Source organism: Arachis hypogaea, chromosome 4 (genome assembly GCF_003086295.3).
Source record: "Arachis hypogaea cultivar Tifrunner chromosome 4, arahy.Tifrunner.gnm2.J5K5, whole genome shotgun sequence".
Classification (NCBI taxonomy): Eukaryota; Viridiplantae; Streptophyta; class Magnoliopsida; order Fabales; family Fabaceae; genus Arachis; species Arachis hypogaea.
In genome coordinates this window covers 96,270,206-96,279,744 of record NC_092039.1, presented here as the reverse complement: position 1 = coordinate 96,279,744, position 9,539 = coordinate 96,270,206, and positions in this window count along the sequence as shown.

Genomic DNA, 9,539 nt, shown 5'->3' with positions numbered 1-9,539 from the left:
ATGCCAAAACTATTCAGAGGCAAAAAGCTAAAAGCCCCGCTCATCTAATTAATACTGATCTTCATAGATGTTTTTGGAATTCATTGCATATTCTCTTCTTTTTATCTTGTTTGATTTTCAGTTGCTTGGGGACAAGCAACAATTTAAGTTTGGTGTTGTGATGAGCGGATAATTTGTATACTTTTTGGCATTGTTTTTAGTATGTTTTTAGTATGATCTAGTTAGTTTTTAGTATATTTTTATTATTTTTTAGTTAAAATTCACTTTTCTGGACTTTACTATGAGTTTGTGTGTTTTTCTGTGATTTCAGGTATTTTCTGGCTGAAATTGAGGGACCTGAGCAAAAATCTGATTCAGAGACCAAAAAGGACTGCAGATGCTGTTGGATTCTGACCTCCCAGCACTCGAAGTGGATTTTCTGGAGCTACAGAAGCCCAATTGGCGCGCTCTCAACGGCGTTGGAAAGTAGACATCCTGGGCTTTCCAGCAATATATGATAGTTCATACTTTGCCCAAGATTTGATGGCCCAAACCGGCGTTCAAAGTCACCCTCAGAAATCCCAGCGTTAAACGCTGGAACTGGCACCCAAATGGGAGTTAAACGCCCAAACTGGCACTAAAGCTGGCGTTTAACTCCAAGAAGAGTCTCTGCACGAAAAATGCTTCATTGCTCAGCCCAAGCACACACCAAGTAGGCCCGGAAGAGGATTTTTATGTCATTTACTCATCTCTGTACACCCTAGGCTACTAGTTTTCTATAAGTAGGACCTTTTACTATTGTATTTTAAAATCTTTTGATCACTTTAGATCTCTAGATCATCTTTGGACATTTTAGTTCTTAGATCATTGGGAGGCTGGCCATTCGGCCATGCCTAGACCTCATGCTTATGTATTTTCAACGGTGGAGTTTCTACACACCATAGATTAAGGTGTGGAGCTCTGCTGTACCTCGAGTATTAATGCAATTACTATTGTTCTTCCATTCAATTCCGCTTGTTCTTGTTCTAAGATATCACTTGTTCTTCAACTTGATGAATGTGATGATCCGTGACACTCATCAACATTCTCACCTATGAACAAGGTGACTGACAACCACTCTTGTTCTACAAGCGATCAAGGCTCTAGTGAATATCTCTTGGATTCCTGATTGCACGATGCATGGTTGATCGCCTGACAACCGAGTGCTCGTCTGACAAACGAGCCAACCATTCCGTGAGATCAGAGTCTTCGTGGTATAGGCGAGAACTGATGGCGGCATTCAAGAGAATCCGGAAGGTCTAAACCTTGTCTGTGGTATTCTGAGTAGGATTCAATGACTGAATGACTGTGACGTGCTTCAAACTCCTGAGGGCGGGGCGTTAGTGACAGACGCAACAGAATTACTGGATTCTATTTCGGCCTGATTGAGAACCGACAGATGAATTCCGCTATGCTGTGACAGAGCATATGCAATCGCTTTCACTGAGAGGATGGGAGGTAGCCACTGACAACGGTGAAACCCTTGCTTAAGCTTGCCATGGAAGGGAGTAAGAAGGATTGGATGAAGACAGTAGGAAAGCAGAGAGACGGAAGGGAAGGCATCTTCATGCGCTTATCTGAAGTTCCTACCAATGAATTACATAAGTATCTCTATCTTTACCTTTGTGTTATTTTCGTTCATCACCCATATCCATTTGAGTTTGCCTGACTAAGATTTACAAGATGACCATAGCTTGCTTCAATACTAACAATCTCCGTGGGATCGACCCTTACTCGCGTAAGGTTTATTACTTGGACGACCCAGTGCACTTGCTGGTTAGTTGTGCGAAGTTGTGTAATGCCATGGTATTGAGCTACCACGTTTTTGGGGTTCATGACCGGGGATTATGAAGAGTTGTGAAAAAAGTATTGTTCACAATTTCGCGCACCACACACTCATCTTGCATCGATGCAAAGCATGCAACGACTTGTTGCATCGATGCAAAGATGTTTGCATCGATGCAACCTAGCTGAAAATTCAAATTTCAGCATCAAAGACACATTTGCATCGATGCAAAGTGTTATGCATCGATGCAAATAATTCAAAAATATAAAAAACGGCTAGTTTTGACATAAATGCTCCATCCCATTAATTCCCCAACGTTTCTAAGGTTTGGGGAATCTATAAATGGATGGATTGAAGCCTTATTTCATAATCTTGAGTATTTGGAAACTATCTTGTTCATATTCTTTCATTCTACACATTTTTAAAGTAATATAATACACAATTTGAGAGAGCAATATCAATTGGTTCAATAGTGCTAAACTTGTAATCATACACTCTTCTAGAGAGTACTCATTTCATCTCAACAATTCTCTGAGAATTGTTTTCTTGTACACCTTGTAAATTGGAGTGTGATCTCCAAGGTTGAGTCAAGAGTTATAAACACTATAGTCGGTGAGGATACCAAAGAGGTATACTAAGTACTCAAGGCAAATCTTAGAGAAGGTATCTCTAAGTGGAGTGGGTTAGTATACGAGTGGTGATCATATACCGTGAGGTGTTAGAAACTAAGGACTCGGATTGTAAAAGGTTTTGCGCGAGCACCCTGAAGCTTGGCAATAGTGGAACTTCTCAATTGCGATTGAGAAAGAAAGTGGACGTAGGACAAGGATTGTGCCGAACCACTCTAAATAGCGTTTGCATCTCTCCAAACTCATCTCTTCAATATTATTGTCTTTTACTTTTGAGCAAATAAATTGTGATCGAAAAGTAGCTTCGTAAGTACTTAAGGAGTGGCTTAAGTCCGATTGGTGAAAAGCTTGATCAATTTATTTGAGTTGGTGTCTATTGGAAAGTAAAAGCTCCTTATAAATGCTTAGCAATTGAGTTAAGCTCTTGGAAAAATACTAGTACAATAACACTTTTGTATATTGTCTTTAAATTTCGTAAAAAGATTCATTGTTGTTGCATTACTCAATTCACCCCCCTCTTGAGTAATTGTGCATAGGTTCTACAAGTGGCATCAGAGCTTAACCCTTTGAAAGACTTAACCGTTTAAGGGAAAAGATCATGGCAAGCACAGGCTTTAACAACAACAACACTAGCGAAGGTAACTCAACCGCTAGACCTCCTCTTTTTAGCGGAACAAATTACTCTTATTGGAAAAATAAGATGAGAATTTGGATCCGTTCTCAAGATGTGAGAATTTGGAAAGTAATTGAGAATGGAAATCACATTCCAACAAAGACAACAAGCGCTAAAGAAGAATGAGTCTCCGTCTTAAAGCAAGTACCGAAAGGAGAAGATGAATATAGTGACGATGATTGGAAGAAAGTGGCAATGAATGATAAAGCCATCAACTTCATTCATTGTGCACTTAACGAGCATGATTATATGAAGATCTCTACATGTGAAACTGCTAAAGAGATTTGGGATAAACTCCAAATCACTTACGAAGGAACCGACCACGTTAAAGAATCAAAGGTATTTATGTTGGTTCATGAATGGGAAAATTTTAAAATGAAAGATGAAGAGAGCATTGAAGAAGCTCTTGAAAGACTCTCCAAGATCTTCAACAATCTAAGCATGCTTGGCACAAAATACAATGATAAACAAATTGTGACCAAGGTGCTTACAAGCCTTACACCAAAATGGAACTCCAAAGTGAACGCCATTGTGGAAGGAAGGCTCTATGATCAACTTACATTTGATCAACTGCGAGGAAATCTTCTCACCTATGAAATGACTATGCTAAATAGACAAAAAGGTGAAGAAAGCAAGAAGAAAAGTCTCGCCCTTAAAACAACATCACTGCAAGAAGAAAGTGATGATAATGAAGAAGAAGGAGATGAAGAATTTGTACTCTTATTAAAAAGATTCAATAAGTTTGCAATGAAGAAAAACTTCAAGAGCAAAACAAAGGTACCAAAATGCTATGAGTGTGGAGAAGTTGGACACATCAAACCCAATTGTCCAAAACTTCAAAAGGAGGACAAAAACAAGAAATTTAAGAAGAAGGAGAAAGCATACATATCATGGGAGAACGAGGATGAATCCGACTCCGATGACAACGAGGTTGCAAATCTTTGCTTAATGGCAAGCGAAGAAAAGGTTAGTGATGACAACCCCACTTCTTTTAATTTACAAGATGAATATGATGCCTTACTTGAGGTGTACACAAAACTTACCCAAGATTATTCTCTCCTAAAGAAAAAGAATATGGAACTTTTAAAACAAAATGAGATGTTGAAAAACGAGAATATCAATCTTGGAAAAGATAAGTGTAGCACAAGTAGTGATCCATACAAATCTTGTAAAATGCATGAAAATGAAATTACAAATCTTAAGAACACTTTAGCTAAGTTCAATGAATCTTCAAAGAACTTAGATAAAATGTTGAAAAACCAAAAGCATGTTCATAACAAGGAAGGCTTGGGTTTTGAAAAAGGAAAACTTAAAAATGCTAAAACTCCTATTAGGCAACCGCAAGCCCAAAAGGTAAGCATGCCTAAAAGGAATGAAGCCTTTAAACATCCTCCTCAACATACTTCATTTAGAAATTATAATCACAATGTATATAAATCAAAAGATGTTGCATTTAGGAAACAACCTAGGCAACCATTTAGAAACATGCATAGGATGCATAATCCAAATGTCATATGTCATTATTGTAATAAAGTAGGTCATATAGCACCCGTATGCTTTACTAGAATTAAACATATAAACTTTCGTAGTCAAGATACGAGATGGGCACCTTATGGGCATTATGCTCATACTAACCATCAAGGACCCAAATTCACTTGGGTACCTAAAACCAAATTTTAATTATTTTGTAGGTACGTGTTGGAGCTAAGGATACAAATTGGTATGTTGATAGTGGATGCTCCAAACACATGACCGGGGTTGAATCAAAGTTCACCGCAATAGAGCCTACAAACGGAGGAAACGTGATCTATGGAGACAACAACACCGGCAAAGTAATCGGTGTTGGAAAAGTTTATGAGTTGATGAATGAGTGATTAATCTTGAGGTAGATTGAAGAATTTGAAGATTATAAACAATGGAGGATCAACAAATTGAAGTTTATAATGGTTTAAGTGAGTATATACATGATGGAACTCAAAGGATTGAAGAAAGAACCACCAAAGGATGAAAATTTGGTGATTTTGGGCAAAATGATGCATGCTGCATCGATGCAACTAAGCTTTGCATCGATGCAAAGCACACGACGTGCTATGTGCATCGATGCAAAGACCATTGCATCGATGCAAACACGACCAAATTACACAAAAACAAGTGAATTTGGCATTTTTGAGCAACAAAACCCCATTTTTGAGCAAAGTCACTTTTTATTGCTTTATGCTTATTTGATTATATGAATTGTTAAACTAACTCCTAGTAAGTTAAGGATTTCTATTATGGTTTAAATACTTTGATATTTCCTTCATAATTTTGTTTAATGATTAATGCTTGTATGCTTGTTTGGTGAATAACTCAAAATAGGCTTGGTACCCCTATTTTAAGTTAATATGCATGTCTTGATATATTTTAGGGGGAATTATGCATGCTTATTATATATAAAAAGAGGAAATCAAATTCTTTTTGAAAGGGGGAATATCTCATCCTTGAGATTAATAGAGAAATTAAACCAAAAAAAAAATTCACTGTTTTATGCATGCTTCTATGACACATTTTAAACTCCCTTATTTTTGATAATGTCAAAAGGGGGAAGAAAAGTTTGAGGATATTTGAAGTTTTGAACTTTTGAAAAAGGAAGAGAAGTTTGAGGATTTGAAAAGAAGAAACAAGTTTGCGAAACAATGATTTCAAAAAGACTTCCGCTAAGCAAAAACTTTGATATCTAAATCTTTAAGAATCTTTAAGGGAACAAATGCACATATTTAGGGGGAACTCCTGCAAAATTTTTTTGTGAAGTCTTCTCTAAAGCTTTCTATAAAACAAAGTGCATTATTGTTGCTTTCAAAATCATTTATAAATGCATATCCTCAAAATTGGTTTGTCATTATCAAAAAGGGGGAAATTGTAAATCATGTTGCTTGTATGCGAAGTTTGTATTCGTAGGTTTTGATGAATGACAAACCAACAAACGACATGAAAGACAAACCAACAAACAACTTGAATGAACAAGCATGATTGAAAGATCAACCAACATTCAACGTTGAGGAATGAAGAGTTGAAAGCAACACAACAACAACAAGAAACTCAAGTCCACAACATTTGAAGACAAGTATAGTGTCTTAGGACTTAGGTAACTTCTTATTAAGAACCAATTGCTAAATCTCTCAACACACACTCACAAAATGTTTTGGCAAATTCGATGCTAGCCAAATGGTTTAAAAACTTGTTTTCAAAGGTACAAAAGCATAGGAATTGACTCCAACAAGTTTGAGATCAATCCTAAGCATTTTGAAGTGATTTTAAGCCATTCTTTAAGGTTTGCATCGATGCACACTCATCTTGCATCGATGCAAAGCATGCAACGACTTGTTGCATCGATGCAAAGATGTTTGCATCGATGCAACCTAGCTGAAAATTCAAATTTCAGCATCAAAGACACATTTGCATCGATGCAAAGTGTTATGCATCGATGCAAATAATTCAAAAATATAAAAAACGGCTAGTTTTGACATAAATGCTCCATCCCATTAATTCCCCAACGTTTCTAAGGTTTGGGGAATCTATAAATGGATGGATTGAAGCCTTATTTCATAATCTTGAGTATTTGGAAACTATCTTGTTCATATTCTTTCATTCTACACATTTTTAAAGTAATATAATACACAATTTGAGAGAGCAATATCAATTGGTTCAATAGTGCTAAACTTGTAATCATACACTCTTCTAGAGAGTACTCATTTCATCTCAACAATTCTCTGAGAATTGTTTTCTTGTACACCTTGTAAATTGGAGTGTGATCTCCAAGGTTGAGTCAAGAGTTATAAACACTATAGTCGGTGAGGATACCAAAGAGGTATACTAAGTACTCAAGGCAAATCTTAGAGAAGGTATCTCTAAGTGGAGTGGGTTAGTATACGAGTGGTGATCATATACCGTGAGGTGTTAGAAACTAAGGACTCGGATTGTAAAAGGTTTTGTGCGAGCACCTTGAAGCTTGGCAATAGTGGAACTTCTCAATTGCGATTGAGAAAGAAAGTGGACGTAGGACAAGGATTGTGCCGAACCACTCTAAATAGCGTTTGCATCTCTCCAAACTCATCTCTTCAATATTATTGTCTTTTACTTTTGAGCAAATAAATTGTGATCGAAAAGTAGCTTCGTAAGTACTTAAGGAGTGGCTTAAGTCCGATTGGTGAAAAGCTTGATCAATTTATTTGAGTTGGTGTCTATTGGAAAGTAAAAGCTCCTTATAAATGCTTAGCAATTGAGTTAAGCTCTTGGAAAAATACTAGTACAATAACACTTTTGTATATTGTCTTTAAATTTCGTAAAAAGATTCATTGTTGTTGCATTACTCAATTCACCCCCCTCTTGAGTAATTGTGCATAGGTTCTACAGATGTTCATACCTTCAAGCAAAAAGATGGTGAATCCCTCTATGAAGCTTGGGAAAGATACAAGCAGTTGACCAAAAAGTGTCCTTCTGACACGCTTTCAGAGTGGACCATTTTGGATATATTCTATGATGGTCTATCTGAATTTTCTAAGATGTCACTGGACCATTCTACAGGTTGATCTATTCACCTAAAGAAAATGCCTGCAGAAGCTCAAGAACTTATTGACATAGTTGCAAATAACCAATTCATGTACACCTCTGAGAGGAATCCTGTGAGTAATGGGACGCCTCAGAAGAGGGGAGTTCTTGAAATTGATGCTCTGAATGCCATATTAGCTCAGAACAAAATGTTAACTCAGCAAGTCAACATGATTTCTCAGAGTCTGAATGGATTGCAAAATGCATCCAACAGTACTAAAGAGGCATCTTCTGAAGAAGAAGCTTATGATCCTGAGAACCCTACAATGACAGAGGTGAATTACATGGGTGAAGCCTATGGAAACACCTATAATCCCTCATGGAGAAATCATCCAAATTTCTCATGGAAGGATCAACAAAAGCCCCAACAAGGCTTTAATAATGGTGGAAGAAACATGTTTAGCAATAGCAAGCCTTTTCCATCATCTTCTCAGTAATAGATAGAGAATTCTGAGTAGAGTCCCTCTAGCTTAGCAAACATAGTCTCTGATCTATCTAAGGTCACTCTAAGTTTCATGAATAAAATAAGGTCCTCCATTAGAAATTTGGAGGCACAAGTAGGTCAGCTGAGTAAGAAAATCACTGAAACTCCTCCTAGTACTCTCCCAAGCAATACAGAAGAGAATCCAAAAAGAGAGTGCAAGGCCATTGATATAATTAAAATGGCCGAATACAAGAAGGAAGGGGAGGACGTGAATCCCAATGAGGAAAACCTCATGGGACGTCTCCCAGACAGAAAGGAGTTCCCTATTGAGGACCTAAAGGAATCTGAGGCTCATATAGAGACCATAGAGATTCCATTAAACCTCCTTCTGCCATTCATGAGCTCTGAGAACTAATCCTCCTCTGATGAGGATAAAGATGTAACTGAAGAGCAAGTTGCTCAATATCTAGGAACCATCATGAAGCTGAATGCCAAGTTATTTGGTAATGAAACTTGGGAAGATGAACCTCCCTTGCTCATTAGTGAATTAAATACATGGGTTCAGCAAACTTTACCTTAAAAGAAACAAGATCCTGGTAAATTCTTAATACCCTGTACCATAGGCACCTTGACCTTTGAGAAGGCTCTGTGTGACATGGGGTCAGGTATAAACCTGATGAACGGATATTTTATACGCTTTTTGGGATAATTTCATGTAGATTTTAGCATATTTTAATTAGTTTTTAGTAGAATATTATTAGTTTTTAGGCAAAAATCATATTTCTGGACTTTACTATGAGTTTGTGTGTTTTTCTGTGATTTCAGGTATTTTATGGCTGAAATTGAGGGAGCTGAGCAAAAATCTGAGTTAGGCTGAGACAGAGCATCTGGACCGTTTTCACTGAGAGGATGGGAGGTAGCCACTGACAATGGTGACACCCTACATACAGCTTGCCATGGAGGGAACTTTGCACTTTTCCATGCATGGAATATTACATTACAGAAATTCAGAGGACAAAGCATCTCCAAAACTCCAACATATTCTCCACTAATAAAGTAACAATTACTTATTCCAAACACTTTTACTTCTTACAATTAAATCCAAATAACATTTTTGGCATCCTGACTAAGATTAATAAAATAAACATAGCTTGCTTCAAACCAGTAATCTCCGTGGGATCGACCCTTACTCACGTAAGGTATTACTTGGACGACCCAGTGCACTTGCTGGTTAGTTGTGCGGAATTGTCAAGAATTGTGATTTTCAATTTCGTGCACCAAGTTTTTGGCGCCGTTGCCGGGGATTATTCGAGTTTGAACAACTAAAGGTTTATTTTATTGCTTAGATTAGGAATAATTTATTTTTGTTACTATAGAGTCATTAAATTCTGATAGGATAATTTCTTTTCAAAAATTTTTTTC